This window comes from Galeopterus variegatus, unplaced genomic scaffold (genome assembly GCF_000696425.1).
Source record: "Galeopterus variegatus unplaced genomic scaffold, G_variegatus-3.0.2 Scaffold1894, whole genome shotgun sequence".
Taxonomy (NCBI): Eukaryota; Metazoa; Chordata; class Mammalia; order Dermoptera; family Cynocephalidae; genus Galeopterus; species Galeopterus variegatus.
The window spans coordinates 161,953-164,763 of NW_007728005.1; the positions used below are offsets into that span (position 1 = coordinate 161,953).

At 52.0% G+C, this 2,811-nt stretch overlaps 1 long non-coding RNA gene across 1 annotated transcript; it reads left to right on the forward strand.

The window, feature by feature from the left end:
• The first annotated feature begins 558 nt into the window (after positions 1 to 558).
• LOC103595942 lies at positions 559 to 2,564 on the forward strand. Its single transcript, XR_551004.1, has 3 exons — positions 559 to 648; positions 1,557 to 1,686; positions 2,321 to 2,564. It is a non-coding gene; the product is annotated as an uncharacterized LOC103595942 (long non-coding RNA).
• The last annotated feature ends 247 nt before the right edge of the window (positions 2,565 to 2,811 follow it).

Here is a 2,811-nt window from a genome sequence, read left to right on the forward strand (position 1 = left end):
TTTGGCGAAAGACCCAGATGGAGAGGCCGCAGGCTTGTCTTGCCCACTCCCGACCTGGAGAAGGCTCAACCCCTGCACCCCACCCTCAGTCCCACAGGGTCCCTGAGGATCTGGTCTCCCTGGTGGGCCTGTCCTGGGCCATTGGTGGCATTCCTGGGGCCTATCAGTTGCTGTTGCATCTCTGCCTCCCTGGTAAGAGATGTTTTCTTTCCTCTTCCTACAGCAGGAGAGTAGGTGTCAGCAGCGGAACTCCCTGTGGGAACAACTGCGGGTGAGCAGACTCTATGGCATCCCTCACGTCCCCTAGAGAACCTTCCTGTCCCTCTCTCACCACCTGTTTGGCTTTTCTCCCAAAGGCTCAGATTCAGACCACTGAAGCCTTAATGTACGAAAAGGCACAGTTAAAAAGAGCCTTGGCCAGTGCTCACAAGGAAGCCCAGCAGAAAGCAGGTGTGGATCTGGGCACCCTTCCTCCCTCAACCTGGTGCCTTGGCAGGCCTTCGGGGGAGTCCTTTGTGTTCCACCTTGACCTCTGTCATTCCAGGGGAGTGTCAACATCTGGCGAGCTTTCTGGACTCCCAGGAAAGACAGATTTGACAGCTGCAGGGGAGTCTGACCGCCTTCTCCACTCAAGAGGAGGCCAAGAGGGTGAGTCCAGCCACCTGCCCTCACGCTTGTGCCTCCACCCCCAGGGGAAAAATGGGCTTAGAGAATTAGATAGACCTGGATGTTCACATCTCAGCTATATGTGATCTTAGCACTTAACCTCTAATACCTTGTATTTCATCTACAAAATGGAGATAGTAATAGCAACTCCGTCCTATGGTGATTGTGAGGATTCAATGGATTGTTAGCATGGTGCCTGGTGACGCACGCAATACAGAGTCAAATGATGGTGATGCAGTCATAACAATGGCAACATGACCCGATGTCCCTGGGCCTCTGTCAGCCAACTGTAAATCAGATCTCTTTCCCTGCCTCTTCCACCATTACTGAGGTCTTAGGAAAACCAGCTGAGAACATGGCCTTGGAAATGCCTTGAAAAAGGTGTCAAGTGTGATTCAGGGGGAGGAAAGGTCACTGCTGAATGGTTGCTGTAGGTGTCGGTGTTCATGTGCTCCGACTCCAACTTCTCCCTGCTGAATCCTGACTTCACCTTCCTGTATTTGCAGTCCTACCGCAATCTCAAGAGCGAGCGAGATGCTCTCTTCCTACAGTTGGAGGACAACAAGTGGGAGAGAGATGGTGGGTGGCAGGTCTGGGGCCTCAGCATGGGTGATGTAGTGGGAGATAGGAGGGTACAGGTGAGCACGATGAGGTGGGCGCACAGGTTTGGACATGTGCAGAGCCAAGCTCTGGCCCCATGTGCCAGTGACTCATGTGTGGCCTCAGGCAATTCATGTCCTCTCTTTGAACTGGCACTTGTGACTCTTGATTCCAGGTGTCCCCTTCCCATGCCATAGTCCTCTGGTTGTGTGGCAAAGTCAGTGCATTGATTACAAAAGTCGTCCTTTCTGTTCCTTGTTCTTTACATTCTCCACCACCTCTGGGCACAGGAACAACTATGAAGACCTCAAGTACCAGCAGGCCCAGCTGAAGGGCAAGATTCGGGTTCTTGCAATGGAGAAGGCGGCCTTGAAGCTCCAGGCGAGAAAGCTCAAGACATCCAAGCTCCTGCCAAAACAAGTGAGTGGCTGCAGCCGAGGGGTTTGGTTTTATGGGGGTGGGGTAGAGAGGAGGGTGGCAGCCTGTCCCTCCTGCAGCCACTCCTTACATGGCTTATGCCTCTGTGCTCTGAGCAGGTGCACCTTTGAGCTGAGCTGCAGGCTCGCTTCATCAGGCTGGCGTGTCAAGCATTCTGCCACCTGCCCTCTGCACTCACCCCCTAGGCCTTTGTTCCCCACCTGTAAAATGGGATGGTGGAGACCTCACACAAAATGGTACAGGGAAGGCACCTTGTGTGACTGTGTCGTGCCCCCTTCCCTGTGCCGTGGGTCTCTGGCTGCATCAGGTGGCCACCGACTGCTCTCTACCCAGACCAATTAGAACATGGAGGTCCCCAGTGCACTTCATTCAGGGCAGCATGTGAAGATGGAGCTGGCTGAGAAGTTGGGCCAGTCATGTGAGAAGCTGGGAGACCTAAAGGAGATGGGAATCCCTGCCCCATTCAGGAAGGGCTAGGAAGGAGACAGGCACCAGCCTCTGGGAAGGGGGGTGCCACAGCCAGCACAGAGGCAGCTCCAGCCTGCGGGACAGGTTATCCCAGTCATGCACTGCAGTCCTGTGACTATTCATTGCTCCCTTCCCTCTGACCATGCAGCTGCCGCAGAACATACAGAAATGCCAAGAGAACCAAGGCTTCAGCAAGAGTCCCTGCTTTCCATTGTTTTATCAAGCAGAAAAGTATTGTGGCAGTAAGATCATGGACATCTGAGATGTGGGGCCCAGGGCTCTGCCCCCTCCCAGTTCCTGCTACCCTGCCCTTGCCACCATGTCTCTGCCACCCTGCCCCTGTCCCAGCCACTCCTTCCCAGTCACCCTTTTATCATGTTAAGACCCCTGTTCTTTAAAAAAACAAAACAAAACAAAACAAAACAAAAAACAAACAAAAAAGGAAAAAATCAAAAATTTAAGGGGAAAAGCCAAAAAAAGAAACAAACCAAAACTGAATAAAAAAATCAAGAAAAAAGACAAAAAGTTAGAAAAAATAACAAAAAGAGAAAAACATGAAGGAGAAAACACCAAAAAGGAGAAAGCACCCAAAAGAAGACAACACCCAGAAAGCACCCAAAAAGAAGACAACACCCCCAA